General features: G+C 41.5%; 1 pseudogene; it reads left to right on the plus strand.

The window, feature by feature from the left end:
* The first annotated feature begins 1,270 nt into the window (after positions 1–1,270).
* Positions 1,271–2,241, plus strand: LOC101567974 (annotated as a pseudogene).
* The last annotated feature ends 13,891 nt before the right edge of the window (positions 2,242–16,132 follow it).

Genomic DNA, 16,132 nt, shown 5'->3' on the forward strand with positions numbered 1-16,132 from the left:
AGGCCAGTGACTGTGCTGACATTTGTTGGTTAGAGGCCAGAGCTGTTGGATATCTCACAATGAACAAAATAAAACTAACCTTAACTTTTAAATATTTTTAAATTGCTTTTTCATATAGGGATGTAAAGAAATATAACTGCCTGAACCCAGATCCAATATTGAACTAAAATCACTACTAAATACACTGATTTTCAACTGCATGAGATATTTTTGTTTCCAGAAATATAACTCAAGTATATCCTGGTAAAGACTGCACCTTGTTTTATTTGGAAAATCAAAAGCAGTACATTTTTCAGAAAATCACCAACAGCAAAAGGTCTTTGACTATGATTTTTGGCATAAGGATAGATGATACATAGAGCTTCATCAGTGTCTTCGTAACTAGAGATATTCACATCTGCACCAATGCAAGAATCACCCAATCCATTATACTTCCCACTGTGGACATGCCAAGAATTTTTTTAATTAATATTTTTTTATTTATTTGGTACAGTTTTCACTATGCAGCTCAGACTTATAATGATTCTCTTGTCTCAGCCTCCCTAGTGCTCAGACTACGCAGCTTTGGTGCCTGGCTCGGTGTGGAGCCAGCACAGCTTGTGGTATGGGGGATCGAACTTATGGCAGGTGCTTAGACCATGGAGCTATCTCTCCAGCCCATGCCAAGAACTTCTAATCTGAAACAACATATTTTGAAAACCACTACTGTCATTATACAGTCATATGATGCTTACTAATCTATATATATTCTGAGGAACACATCATGAAATGTTTTTGTTAAACAAACATCCAAAGTTTACTTATAAGCTACCAACTTATACAGTATAGTTTACCACATACCTAGATTGTATGGTATGCACCATCCTATATATGAGGTCATTTACCAAAAGATGATAAATGGTAGAATGTCATTAAATTATATAGTGGAGTATTTTATTTTATAATAAACAGGCTTATCCTATACATTGATTCAGACTCCCTGTTAGCAGCCCTTCATATAACATATATACACATACCATATTTATTTATGCATTCTTATACTATCCCTAGCTGAACCATCATCTTGTGTCTTGCTATTAATAGTGTACTCGATGGACCCGTAGCACATTGGTGTCACTAGGACACTGGTTCAAAATGAGGAAGCACAGCTCCCTTTATAGACCAGTGAAACTCCAATTTAAATTTTAACAAATTGAGGCCGGAAGGAGGCTGTGGAGGGTGGAAGGTAGGAGCCAGCCCAGAGCTGCTGGGCCAGAGCGGCTGTGCCACCATGTCCAACAGTGAGAAGATCAACCTGGACTCTGTCATCAGGCGCCTGCTGGAAGTTCAGGGCTCGCGGCCTGGAAAGAATGTACAGCTGACAGAGAACAAGATCTGTGGTCTGTGCCTCAAATCCCGGGAGATTTTCCTGAGCCAGCCCATTCTTCTGGAGCTGGAGGTCCCCCTCAAAATCTGCAGTGACATCCATGGCCAGTATTATGACCTTCTTTGGTTTTTCGAGGATGGTGACTTCCCTCCAGAGAGCAAGTACCTCTTCCTGGGGGACTATGGGGACCGGGGCAAACAGCCTTTAGAGACCATATGCCTGCTGGCCTATGAGATCAAGTACCCTGAGAATTTCTTCCTTCTCTGAGGGACCCACAAGTGTGCCAGCATCAACCGTGTCTACGGCTTCTATGATGAGTGCACGAGACGCTACAACATCAGATTGTGGAAAACCTTCCCAGATTGTTCAGCTGCCTGCCCCTTTCTGCCACTGTGGATGCAAAGATGTTCTGTGGCCATGAAGCCTACCCCAGCCCTGCAGGCCAGGGAGCAGATTCAGCGCCTCACGTGGCCCACAGACATGCCTGAGCAAGAACCTGCTGTGGTCTGACCCCAAAAAGGATGTAGGGCTGGGGCAGGAATGACCGTGGTGTCTCCTTCACCTTTGAGGCTGAGGTGGTGGCCAAGTTTCTGCACAAGCATGACTTGGACCTCATCTGCTGGGCACACCAGGTGGTGGAAGATGGGTACATGTTCTTTGCCAAGTGCCGGCTGGTAACACTTTTTTCGGCTCCTAATTACTGTGGTGAGTTGACAGTGCTGGTCATGATGATGGTGGATGAGACCCTCATGTGTTCCTTCCAGATCCTTAAGCCTGCTGACAAGAACAAGGGGAAGTATGGGCAGTTCAGTGGCCTGAACCCTGGAGGCCAACCTATTACCCCACCCCTAAAATCCACCAAAGCCAAGAAATAACCTCTGGGTGCCACCCCTCTACCCCAGATGGATTGATTGTAAAGAAATCACGCTGCCACTGGGGTTACAAAGGCCCTTCAGGCCTATTCATCCTGAGGGACACGGAGCCTTGGTGTATTTTTCTTTTTAAATAAATCAATAGCAGCGTCCAATCCCCCAGGACTCCCTCCCACCCACAACTGTGGTGGCTGCAAGTGGGACCCTGGGGCACAAGGTTCAGCCCAGGGCAATGGCAGGCCAGATTGTGGGTTTCCATCTGTGCTTGGCCACAGGGCTGACAGCAGGATCCTGGGGCAACCCATGTGGTCTCTTGAAAAAAAGTTAAAGCTGGATTCTAAAAAAAAAAAAACAAAAAAAAAACAAAAAAATTAACAAATTAACACATAATTTGCAGGTGCATTAGAATTTAAGAGATACTAGCCTGGTAAATATTCTGTTTGTACAAATAGGCCATAAATTCACATACAATCTTACGATTATCAAAAATAAATGCTAAACTTGTTTGCTATCCTTGATTTTTTATATGCATTTTTGTACTTCTGTTTCTATTTTGTGTATTTTTACTACGACATCACTAAAAATTATGTGACTATAACATCACAGGCTACTTGATAACCCACACCATGGTAGGATTATAATATTACAACAGTGCTGAAAAATTCCTATCACCTATTGAACACACAGATAGACAAGATACAAGAGAAGATAAACTGGCAGAAGAAAAAGAACCTCAAAGAAAATCTACCTTGAAAGATTGAGCTGAAGATTTTGCGGACCTCTGCAGTTCCTTAAAGGTTTGAAAACATGACCCCCCACCCCGAAATACTTTCATTAATACAGCGGAAGGCTCGTGAAGTCCTGTCTGCTACAAACAGATGAGCGACAAATAAAAGAAACAAGTGAAGCCATTGCAAGGGCCGCTGTTCTGACAAGGGGGACGTGCTCCCGACCTGCTGCTCACGAGGCCTACAAGAGTCATCTCGGAGATCATTGCTGTCCTAGCAAATGGCAGGTCTGAGCTGCCTACCCGGCGACTCTCCAGGACCATGGGAGGGCAGGTGAGCCACCCTCCTGCAGGCCTGGCACAATGCACTTGTGTCTCATTATTTAAGCAAAACCTTTAACAATTTTTAAAATGTTAAAAATAGGAGAAAATATGTAGAATAAGATCTGTGATGATTGATCGTGAGTGCTGATTTGCCTGGCTTGAGAAACACCTAGGAGAGGAGTGAAGCAAAGGTCTGGGCGCCTCTGACGGCTCGCGGGAAGGCAAGGGGCTGGGAGAGCCTGCTCTGCTCCCTGGTCCCTCCGCAGTGCTTTCCTGCTCTCTGCCTCCCAGCTGCGAGCGAGCAGCCCTTGCGGCCCCAACAGCACAGCTCTGTGCCTTCCTTGGAGCAGCGGAGCACTTACCGGAGCCTGCCGGACCAGAAGCCCAAATCGGCCTGTCCTTTGTCCGGTATTTGCTCAGCCGTGCAAAACGGGCGGATATAGATACAGAGAATGAAAGTACTTTCTACCTAACCGTAAGAGTTCGTGTTTTAAACTTTGTATTGTTGAAAAGAACAGTTACACCTTTAAGATATAAAAATGTTACAGTTGGTTGAGGTTATTTTATTAAAGAGGAGAGATACTTCTTGTAGGCACAGTACAACCTGCGTGCACAGTGTTTGTTCGAAGGAAGGCTCTGTGCTAGGCCTGTATGTTAAGCGCTGTTCCTGAGTCAGAGATGCTCCAAGCCAGAAATCTCCATTCACAGTCAGTGTCTTATAAACGTGTGTTACTTTTAGTTGTATATCGTCTTTTCACTGTATCTTATTGCATGTTTCAATATGTGTCCACTGGCATCACGATGACCCTTGCCTATAGTGTCCAGTACAGTAAACTGCTGCCCAGGTTCGTGACTTTAGAGGAATAGGCACCTCGCACGCCCGGGCGTGGGGAGCACTAGTACAGACAGTTAGTGTGAATGTGCTCCAGGTTGCCTGAAGTGGAGTGAAATCGTCTACAAATGCCTTTCTCCACGTGTGCTTAGCGTCAGACCCAACAGGGCTCAGCGACAACAAGGCCAAGTGAGTTGCATGTGAAGGTTTGGCGCAGATTTCGGAGTTCAGAGTATCTTTGCAATCAGTTTACCACTCAAGCAAACTGTGTAAAGGAAATAAAGGAAAAGCTTTCACAGTAAGTACGAAGGAACTTGGAAGAAAATGAGCAGTTTCATTCTGCAATCTGCCTTTGTGACGTTCCGACTTAACTTGTTCTGCTTTAGAATGCGCTGACAACTTCAATCCGCGCTGTCTCTTCTTCTGCCTACCAATGTACATTAACTGTTTCTTAAAACATGGGACAGATGTAATTGTCAGCCATCCCTACTCTAGCACGTAAGGCGTGAAAAGGTCAAAAACATCAAAGTCTGGTGTAAAATACGATGTCTGAGAAGCCCTTTTATAGTGAAATTATGTTAAAATAGTAGTAAAGATTAACGACTCTCTTATCCTTAGATGTGTTTCCGTAAAGGCAAAGCATGACATTTACAATGTGGTAATTTAGATGCTAGAATTGAAATGTATTAGAGAGTGAGGTGGTAAGGGCGATGACAGATTTTGCTTAATGTCTCAATTCTTTTATTATATTTGTCCCTAAACTACCATAAAAAAGGCATTATAAAATTCCTAAAATATATGTCATTTACTGCTTTATTGGAAGTGTGTTGTTGGCTGTTAGCTCTGATAAAAGATTGCCTTGAAGAGGAATGGGTGTAATTACTAAATAATAAACACAAACACGCTCTAAAGTCTTATTTTTTAATTTTATTTATTTATTCTTATTTTTCTATTTTAGGGAAGGGTCTACAGGTGTTCAGGGTCTCACTACTACATCGGACTCCTAGTGATCCGCCTGTTTACAGCCTCCCAAGAGCTGGGATTACAGGGACCACGCCCAGTATCAGTTGCTGTCTCTGCGTGCCCAGGGGCGGGGCTGGCACGGCAGGCCTGGGACACTCTGAAGTCCTGAATGAAACTTTCTGCTGGTTTTTGTTTGTTTGTTTGTTTGTTTGTTTTTGGTGTTTCTTTTTCTTCTTTCTTTTTTTTTTTTTTTTTTACCGGGGATAGAACTCAGGACCTTGTGCTTACCAGGCAGGCACTCATGCCATTTCTTTTTAAAACAAATTTAGAAGAAAACAGAAACTGAGATTACCAGACTTAAATGGTTGGAAAACAAATCATGTTTCTAATTTCTAATTAGGGTGCTTTTTGTGATATGGAAGGAGAATTTAGCTGGGTTGAAATCCCGCCTGGCTGCAGCCCCACGCTGCTGCGGAGGACCGGCTGCAAGGAGCGGCTGCGGCTGCGCCCGGGAGCCAGGGACTCTGCAGATGGGCGGCGCAGCACCCTCAAAGGGTGGGGTCTACGGACTGTCCACTGATGCGTTTCTCAGAAGGCGTCTGGATAAGTGGGTAAGTGGACAAGAGGTCACTCTGCGATACATAGCACACAACTCCGAGTGAAGTTCACCCGTTGTCACTGTGGTCACCCAGTTCCTGCTCTTCCGACTTTAGTGTCAGTATGAGGATTTGTGTAAATAGGAAAAAGTAGAAAGACGTTAGAAGCTGAGCAATATCTCTGTCTAATAAGTCAGTTTCATTTAGTGATTTCTGAAAAAAAAGCACCTCCCCTAACCACACATTTAGAAAGCACAATATTTGACAAAATATATAACATATTTGTTATGATCAGTCATACATATAATGGTTGCAATAATTTTATTCTCAAAATAGTTAAGGACTTAAAATAACAAAAACCTTTAACAAAATTAAAATAGATATGCTTTTGTATACATTTTATTTATAGGATTAGAGTTATTAACATAATGCCACATAATATATATATATATATATATATCTTTAAAATTTAATTCTTTTGAGGAAAAAATAATAGTTCTAAGAGATCAATAAACAGCATGAATATACTCACTTAAAGAGAAATTTGTTCATGTATTTTATTTTATTTTTATTTCTTTTTGTATGTTTTAGGGAAAGATCTACAGGGTGTTCAGGGTCTCACTACTAGATTGGACTCATAGTAATCTGCCTGTTTATAGCCTCCCAAGATCTGGGATTACATGCATGTACCACCACACCCATTCTCAACTGCTGTCTCAGCAGGCCACATGGGTGGGGCCGGCACAGCAGGCCGGGGATCGAACCCCCAGCCCCTGCACCCACTTGCACGTGCTTTAATCTGATGAACTAATTGGCCAGCTTTAGAAAGAGATTTATTTTTTATTTAATTTTATTTATTTATGTATTTATTTGTATTTTAAGGAAGGGTCTACAGGGTGTTCAGGGTCTCACTACTAGAATGTACTCCTAATGATTATCCTGTTTACAGCCTTCCAAGAGTTGGGATTATAGGTGCAGGCCACCACACCCAGTCTCATTGCTGTTTTAGTGCATCCTGGGGCAGACCCAGCACAGCAGGCCCGGGGATTGAAGCCCTGGCTCCTACGCCTGCTTGTAGATCCTTTAATTTGCTGACCTATTTGGCCAGCCCTAGTTTTTAAATCTTTAATCCATTTTGATTTTGGTTTAGCACATGATGATAGACAATGGTGTAATTTTAATCTTCAGCATGTGGAAAGCCAGTTTTATCAGAACAATTTTTTAAGGAGGCTTTCTTCCAGTGAAAAGATTTGGATACTTTGTCATAGTAAGGTGGCTGGGGAGAGGGTGGATTCATATCTGCCTCTTCTAATTTGTTCCATTGATCTTTGTGTCTTTTTTCTTCCCAGTATCTGATTTTGTCATGGTATCTTTGAAGTATAATTCCAAGTCATGGATTGTGGTGCCTCCTGCCTTGCCTTTATTGCCCAGGCTAGCCTTTGTCACTCCAGGTGGGTACTGGGTCCAAATGAATTTTAGGATTGCTTTCTTTAGCTCTGTGAGGTATGCTAATACTATTTGGTTAGGAGTACAGCAAATCTGTATAAGAACTTTGGGAGCATGGACACTTGCACAATGTTGGGTCTTCCTACCCAAGTGCAAGCCATCCTTCCATTTTCTGATCTCTTTACTCTCCTTTTTCAGATTACTGTAGTTTTCAATGTGGAGATCTTTTACTTCTTTTGTTATATTTACTCCTAGCATTTTATTTCTATGCTATTCGGAAAGATACTGTTTCCCTAATTTCTTTCTTAGTGAATTTCTTTGTGCACAGGAAGGCTATTGATTTTTGAGTGCTGACATTGTATCCAGCTGTGTGACTGAGATTGGTACACCTGGACGTCCTCTGGTAGAGTTTTGGGGTCTTCTATAAGGAGTATTCTGTCACCTGCAAATAATGATTACCTAAGTTCTTCTCTTCCAAAATCTTATTCCTTTAAGTTCTTTCTCTTACCTAATTTCTCTGGCTAAAGTTTCCAGAACTCACTGAATTAGAGTGGTGAGTGAACATCCTTGTCTTTTTCCTGATGTTAGAGAAAAGGTTTCCATTTTTTTTTAAATTTTTTAAAAGAAAATTTAAGTATCTACTTATTTATTTGGTGTGGGGTCTCTCTCCACAGATCAGACTCCTAGTGGTCCTCCTGTCTCCACCTCTTCAGTGCTGGGATTAACAGTGTGCACCTCCAGGTCTGATTTCAGTAGCCGGCATGGCACGCCCAGGGTTCCAGGGTTGGCATGACATGAGGTCCTAGGGGTAAAACCAGGTCCTTGTGCTTGCCAGACAGGCAGTTAGACCACTGAGCTCCCTCCCCGGCCTGGAAGCTTTCAGTTTTTAAGCATTTAGTGTGATGTTGACTGTTGGCGTGTGTGGATGACTGTGGTAGACTGATCATTGGTGGTCAGCTTTGGCAAAACTGAGCCAGCATGGTGCTGGAGGTGGGAGATGCACCTGAAGATCGCTGCTGGCACCACAAGGGCAGAGCTGCAAGAGAAGGATGGAGGGTGCGGGAGCTGTGTGTTCTCTAGGAGGAGCTGGTCAGGCTGGCTTTCCTGACAATGGCTTTTACCAGATCGTGATAACGATCATCTAGTCCCCAGTTTGTTGTAAGCTTTTTTTGTTTTTAATCATGGATGTGTGCTGGACTTTTTCAAAAGCTCTCTCTGTTTCTATTCAAATCATCAAGCAATTTTTGTCTTCATGGTCAACAACTGATATCTCATCTTATTAAAAAGCACAGTAAAAGAAATCACCAACAGTGTGAAAAGACAAACCATGGAGTGGGTAAAAAATGATCCTGTTGTTCCTTAGACACAGGACTATTAGCTAGGACACAGAAAAAAGTTAAAAAAATTCAGACCCCCAAATTTAAAGACCCGATGCATTTTGAAACTGTCTCATTGCTATTTGTTTCTCAATAAAATTACTGAAAAAAAAGACCCAATGCAAAAATGGACAGCTGAAAGGAATACATTCTCAGATGAAATAAAAATGCAAAATAAATATATGAAAAAATGTTCACGATCACCTGTCATTCGAGAGATACAAATTAAAACAACAATGATACAACCATTATTGAAATCAATGTGGAGAGTCCTCAAAACACTAGAAGTAGAAATCCCTTTCTACCTAGCTATTCCCCTTCTAGTATCTTCCTGGAGGAATTAAAAACATCATACCACAGTGATATATGCACATCCATGTTTATGGCATCATAATTTGTAATAGATAAATCTTGGGAACAACTCAAATGCCTATCAATCCAGGAATAGATTTTTTAAAAAGTGGTATTTTTATACAATAGAGTACTACTTAGCCACAAAAAAAGGATAAACTTGAGACTTTCATGATGAAATAATTGTTTTACCTTTTATCCATAAAATAAAATAAAAATGATAAAATGAAGACAAAGCTTTTAATTAAGAAGGGTAAGAGTGGTTAAAAGGCCATGCAGGGAATGGGAAAAAAGAAATCAAGATATATCATGTACAGGTACAAATTCCCTATGATGAATGTGATCTTTATGTATATCTAAAATGTACCAATACACATAATTTAAAAATAAAATCAAAAATATTTTTCATAAGAATCACAGAAAATTTTAGGATCCTTGGGCATTAAGATAAAACCTAATAATACAAAACTAGCAAAAAATTTTGTAAAGTCTCCTGTGTTATGCCTCCAAATGAAAAAAAAATTAAAAAATAAATTTCAATCAACTGTATTAGTCGAGTAGTGTCTTTCTTCTTGTTGCAGGAAATGATATTAAAAACCGTTCTTATATGAAGACAATATATAAAAAAGTAATGCTACCAGTATTGATATTTTAAAAGTATTAGAGGTAAATGAGAATAAATTTTTTTTAATGTGTTGTTTTTCTGAATGTTTGACTTACTGATCAGCTTTGTATGTTCGTAAGTTTCTGTGACTGCTTTCCAAGAAGTATTCTTCAAAGCTTAGTTGTCTATGCCTCATCTGGTAGCTTTTCCTTCAACGGAGATCTCCAAATTGTGTAAACTACACACAAAACAAAGTGATACCCTCCTGTTTTTGCAGAATTACTTGAAGCAAACACATGCATATGTGTACGCACATGTATCTGTCAGTTTAAATTTGTGCAAGGAAATATTTGGACAAATTATTTTAGAGCATAAAGAAATAAAATGTATTTTTAGCTTTTGGTACAAAAATGAACACACATGCACCCGTGCCACCTGCTTCCCTACTTCCCCGGGGGCTCCTTCCTGCAGTTCCTTGGTTAAGATGTCCCCGGGGAAGGGCAGGCATTCCAGGCTGCACAGACAGGCCTCGCTGTCGGGCAAGTGACCTGATAAGCCATCATCTGGGGAGGGTCCTGTCCCTCAGCACGGTCCCCGCTCCACTCTCCTCAGCTCCCTAGCTGCCCGCCCCCCTTCATCTGCAGTATGAGAACTGTGCCGGAGCCGCCACTTCCCAGAAGAGATCCGAGATGGAGCACTATTTCAATGTTGCATGATAATTTTAAGGTAATCAATTGATGCTATCCATGGCTACTTTATTCTGTGGCAATCTAATTAAACTTTATAATATGATAAACTACAGGCAGAATCATATTTTACTCAGAAATCATTTAGAGAGAACATGAAGACGAATTGAAATACATCATCAGTTAAGAAAAAATGCAGATGAATATGGAAATGATGAGGTTTTTAAAAATCAGTAAATTCACAGTAGTTATATTAAGATGAAGCTGATACTTGAAATGAAGACAAAATTAGCTCATCTTAAACTGCAAGTAAAATAAGGCATATAGTAAAATAGGAGTTTTTAAAACAAAACAAAACAAAAAAAGCTGAGGGATTCTACAGTGAATCACGGCACTAGTCAGGAACCATATACTACTTAATGGTGTGAAAATAGGAAAACGAGGTGCCTGCACACCCGCGGGACGGAGAGGTGAGCGGAGGACAGGTTCCCGGCTCCAAGCAGCGGCCGGCTTCCGCCCCGCAGTACTGCCTGCTTCTTTCATTCGAAGCTAACTCAAAAGAATCTCGACTTGTCAATGGTGTGCCTTCGGTCACCTCTGTAAAAACTTCCCCTTGTTCTCTTCTGGACCTAGTTTAGCCTTCACAGACTTCGCGCCCTATCCACGGATTTTCAATTTTTGAACTTCGCATTTCTGTTTTATAAATGGGCATTTATCATATCTCAAACTTTGGTGGAATGAAACTTACAACATCGAACGTAAACAAGCAAATGAATAAAAAATGATTTAGAAACCCTGTGTTCTGACAAACCCTTATGCTTACAAATCAGAGACATTTTTACTCCAGTTTGAGAATACCGTAGAGCTCCTCATTTCTTGTTAGCTGTCCCAGCAAAACCATTTCTGAGCGCTCCCTGACCGTGACACCCACCAGACTCTCTGTGGTGAACACCAACAGCGCTTGCTCTGAGCACTGAATGTTCATCTATCAGAAAAGTGTTTCCCTGGTTGGGGCTCTGTTTGATGAAGAACAAGGAAAAGGGTTTCTATAACAATCCTATGGCGGCACCCACGAGGTTACAGAAAGGCACGTGTGCTAAGAACTCATCTTCATATGATTAATTAACTTTCATCTTATGTATTTAATGCAAGGTCTATAGGGTCTTACTACATAGATCAGACTCGTAGCAATCCTTCTGTTTTCAGCCTCCCAAGTGCTGGGATTACAAGCATGTGCCACCGCGCCCATCTCAAAGGCCAGCTCAGCATGCCCGGAGGTGGGCAAGCTGGGGAACAAAGCCGGTCTCTGTGTCCACCTAAGCAGGTGCTTTAATCTGCTGAGTTATCTGACTGGCCCTAATTAATTAATTTTCTTCATGCAAACTATTAGTAGTATCCTGTTTTTTTTTATTTACCTTGTCTCTTGAGAAATAACAGAGTATGTTATGAGAAAAATATGAAGAATCATATTTCTTATTCAGTATTAGTAAAGATTAGCATACCATCAATAATCCAATGTATTAAAAGACTTAATTATGAAGTTTTGCATACTGAATATGTATGTATACAAATTTAAACAACAGATACAGTTTGATGCACTATTCACATTAGCATAAACCAGCAGCTGGAAAAATAGAATGGTTAAATCAAGTTGAATAGAGTTTTTTCACAACCTTGCAATATTTTGGCCAATATGTTTACCATTAGGCTTTTGCAGTTTATTTATTTTATTATTACTATTACTATCATTATTATTTTGTCTTTTAGGGAAGGGTCTACAGAGTGTTGAGGGTCTAACTACTAGATCGGACTTGTACTGATCTGTCTGTTTACAGCCTCCCAAGAGCTAGGATTACAGGCCCGCGCCACCACGCCCAGCCTCAATTGCGGTTTTAGTGTGCCCTGGGAACTGGCCGGTATGGCAGGCCCAGGGATCAAACCCTTGGGCCCTGCGCCTGCTTGCAGGCGCTTTAATCCATTGAGCTATTTGGCTATTTATTTATTGAGAAATAAATATGAATGAGACAGTTTCACAGCTGATTTATAGGACAGTTTTGATAGTCAATACACTGTACATTGTTATCTTCTTAGTGGTTATCCATAGTACAAGAAGCAGACAGGATATTCTGTCCAAACACTGTTAGTACACCTCTTTCTTCTCATTGAGTTAAGCGAAAGTAGCTGTAAATTTATCCTAACTATTTTGTATACATAAATACAAAATGATCTAAAAAGGAAATTTTGGAAAGTAATTTTTCTACACTAGATTATGTCATGGTATTTGAGGCTTGGTCCCTGGATTTTGCCAAGAAATCTTTCCTCTCTGCACAGAGGAAATTGGCATCATGCGACCGAATCACCGCCCTGCCTCGCAGGCGGGCTCCTTGCGTGGTTTCCAGCCCAAGGCCCAGCTGGAGCGCAGGCCGCGTGGGGGAGCGGAGCAGCAGCTCTGGAGTGGGCTGTGCCTGAGACCGCGGTACTGCGCAGCGAGTCCTCACGTAGAGCTCGTCTGCCTTTTCATGGCGCGTATTGTAATGCTCACATCATTGAATTGTGGTATAAAGGTTATGACTACAGCGCCACAATTGCATTTCCTAAAATTCCTTCTTCAGTATTTTTCTCCCAGTGTGACCTGCTTATTTGCACATGCTTTGGGCAAGAGCTTTTGTTGCTAAGTAACTTGAAGCACAGCTTTAGGATGACCAGCCCGATGTTATTGTGGAGTTTTAGTTATAGTCTTCTGCTATTTATGTATAACCACAGTTTTCAAATTTTAATACAATATTTATTCATTACCACTATTAGAATAATGGTTTACCTAAGGTGTTCTATTATTACTCCAAAATGCTTATTTTGGAGTAGTAACTTCATCATTTTATGGTCCTCCACTACAAGTTTCTGTTTCTTTGAAGATGAGTTTTTTTTTTCCCCCATTAACAAATATAACACTGAATTGTGAATCAGCGCTTACATAGTCCTTTGCTAGGAGGTCATAAGGCTCCACATAGCATTTAAAAATATAAGATATCATTAATATAGTGTAAATCTTTTTTAGGAGGAATAGAAATCTTCATGTATTTTATTCTGTCCACTGTGGCAATGAAGCAAATTGATACAACTATAATTGAGATGTCATTGTGACACTTAATCTTTTTCTAAACAATTATTTATTTATTTATGGTCTCCCTAGTAGCTTGGACTCATAGTCATCCTCCTGTCTCAGCCTCCCTAGTGCTGGGATTACAGGCACCACCACGCCTGGTTTCAGCGGCCAGCACTGCACTCCCAGGTTCCCTGGGCTAGCAAGGCATGCAGTACTAGGGATCAAACCTGGGTCCTTGTGCTTGCCAGGTGGGCACTTAGACCTCCAGACTATCTCTCCAGCCCAGCTAATCTACACTGTCAGCTTGAAGAGTTTGAGAGGTGACTGGCACATTAGGAAAGACACTTCCAGCTATGTCTGTGGGCATAGTCAGAGATAGTGTCAGCCTCAGGTCACCCATGATCATCCTTGTGGTGAGGCTTCCAGCTGCATGGATTAAACAACTCCTGAATCCCCCAATGCACACAGACACTGGATTATCCTGCTTCCGATCCATAGGTCTTTCTGGTAAATCCCATTCTGTAATTACATAGTGAGCACGAATCAATACACACATATTAATACCTTGCAAGAATTTAAACTCTTTCCTTGTTTGTGAGTCCCTGTGTGAATTATTTCAAGACTAAAGTGATTCTGCTTATGTGCATTGATTTCTTGAGACTAGGCTGTGTGGAATGACATATAATACTTCTTTGCATTTCCTTTACCCAGCAGTGAAGAAGTTTGCTAATTAAATATATTTTGGGTAACACTTTCTTACAGTTTCCAAGAAGGAAAGTATAAGCCTATAGAAAGACTGCTTTGACCTTGCTTGCTAAGTGACATAATCAGTATGTATTTTCTGTAGTTTGGGGTTTGTTTTGCAAGATTAATAATATAATACGGGACATATTTTATAATATTTTATAATGAATCACCCAAAGAATTATATACAATAAGTGCAGAAAACCTATCCACACACTAAACACTAAAGAATCCAGCTGAGGGCCTGAGCTCATAGTAATGCCTCCCACCAGTCCAACTGGAGGCCTAGAGCCCACAACAAATTGCCATGCAGGCCCACCTCATGGATCTGTGCTGGAAAGGTCCGAAGGTCAGTGGTGGAAGCTAGGAAGTCTACGCCAGTGGGATGGAGGATCTGCGCTAGCAGGCTGAGGGATCTGAAGTGGAACCAGGAAACAACACTCCAGAGCTCCTCCAAAAGTACCACAGCCATCCTCAGCAACAGTGAGGTCCCAAGTCCTCCAGTGACGAGGAAAGCTGAGTTGCCATCAGGAAAGCCAACACGACAAGCTTCTCCCTGAGGCTGAGCAGGGCACTGTCTTCCCCTCCGGAGCCAGGAAGCAATGCTCAAGATGAGGACCAGAGCTTCTCCCTAGTTCATCGGGAGAGGCAGCATCACAGCATCATCCAACAGCACAGTCCAAGAAGACAAGCAGCCCCCAAAACCTCCAAACAGCTTTTCCAAACAGCATCCTTCACAGCATTTTGGCTGCTTCCCTTTTCTGCCTTTATGCTGCTGGCAGCAACCCTCAGGTGGGCCTCCCATACCCAGCACCACACTAGCTTACTTCAGCTGGGTATAATAAGTTGACCACCAGTTAGAAAACCACTAAGGTATTAATAAACTGCATTTCCTTATTTGCATACTATGAATAGACAACACATGAGCATTTTAGTATATCAAAATCAACTATATATGTCACACAGTCTCACAGGTACTATACAGATAAAGGAAATGAAATCACACATCTCATTGAACTCACACAAAGGGACAATCGTGCAGTAGGCTGATACCACCATTGCTTAATATTATGTATTTTTTAAAATTTTGTCCATAATTATGTTTTAGGATGCTAAAACTTGTACATGTGGAGATTCTTGATTTCACATGACACTGACAGGACACTGACTTAGAAAACTATGTATAGTAATGTTACCCTACAAATAGCCACTAGATCAGTTGTGCATCTCCCTTAATCCTAAACCTGTTTTTCTGTTGTTTGGCAGAGAAGCTGAAGCATCATAGGTTGGTTGTTCATTTATTTGTTTTTTGAGAGGCAGTCTCAGAAGCTGAACTTGAACTACAAATGCAGCCCAGACTAACCTTAAACTTTCCATCTTCCTGCCTTGGCCTCCCCAGTGCTAGGATCACAGCCATGTGCCACCACGTCTGATTCTCTTTGACACCCGAGTTGCTTCTGCCTCTTAATAAATTCTCCTGAAGCAACCCCAACAGCCTCTGGCACCTGCTACTTAAGTCACTGCACTTTAGATGCCTCACACTACATTTAACCATGATCTGCAGGATTATCATAATTGTGATAGAAGCCAATTAAGTCTGATACAAGAAATTAGAGAGAAACAGCGATCCTGAGGCAGGTGCTAGAGGAGGGAGTTAGATACTTCTGACTCCTTGGTTCTGCAGGAGAGAGGCCTCGGCCAGCAGAACACTCTGTAGTCCAAGCACAACCGTGTACAGAGGGAGCATAAGGCCTCCCAGCTGCGGGCTGGGCTTCAGGGAGAGTCTGTGATCATCTCTGCTGCAATCTGTTGAGCTGACCAACACAAAAGCCCAGGAATGCAGAGGTTAGGAAGCATGCTCCGTGTGCGGTACACAGTAGCCCATCTGAGGACATCTTGAGGGGCCCGGGCTGCAGTGCCCAGTGGCTTGAAAGTACGAACCAGGACCCATGTCATGTCTGTGTGATCATTCTGGGTATAAATCCTACACACTATGTATCTTCTGAATTTTTCTTTGTTACTTTTAGGCCTGATTTTAATTCAATGTTATATTGGAGATGAATGATAGGAGAAGTAGGAACATCGCACTTTCTCAGTATTCATAGAACACCTTTCATTCTTGCTTTCAGGAAAAGAAGAAAA

This window comes from Octodon degus, unplaced genomic scaffold (genome assembly GCF_000260255.1).
Source record: "Octodon degus isolate 3935 unplaced genomic scaffold, OctDeg1.0 scaffold00191, whole genome shotgun sequence".
Lineage (NCBI taxonomy): Eukaryota > Metazoa > Chordata > Mammalia > Rodentia > Octodontidae > Octodon > Octodon degus.